Raw genomic sequence first — 312 nt, forward strand, 5'->3', positions numbered from 1 at the left:
TGCCGCCTGTTTTCTCCGACCCAGCGTGCCCAGGCTGCTGGCCACAGCCCACGTGGAGTACAAAGAGGGCCCGGATCGCACCCGGCCCACACATGGCGACGAGGATGGGATCAGGAGAGAACACGCTAGAGCTAGAATTAGTTAAGAACTGCCCTTGGCGCGGTGAAAAATGCCAAGTGAAAAGTTTTATGGAGCTGGAGGCGCATATCGTTTACCACCAGGTGGGCAGAATGGGTGAGAGGTTTATCAGCGGACACCTTTCGCTGAAGGGAGAAGAGGGAGCTTCTGAAGACGGAGCCCCGAGAGAGAGGG

This window comes from Alligator sinensis, unplaced genomic scaffold (genome assembly GCF_000455745.1).
Source record: "Alligator sinensis unplaced genomic scaffold, ASM45574v1 scaffold59_1, whole genome shotgun sequence".
In the NCBI taxonomy this organism is placed as follows: Eukaryota; Metazoa; Chordata; order Crocodylia; family Alligatoridae; genus Alligator; species Alligator sinensis.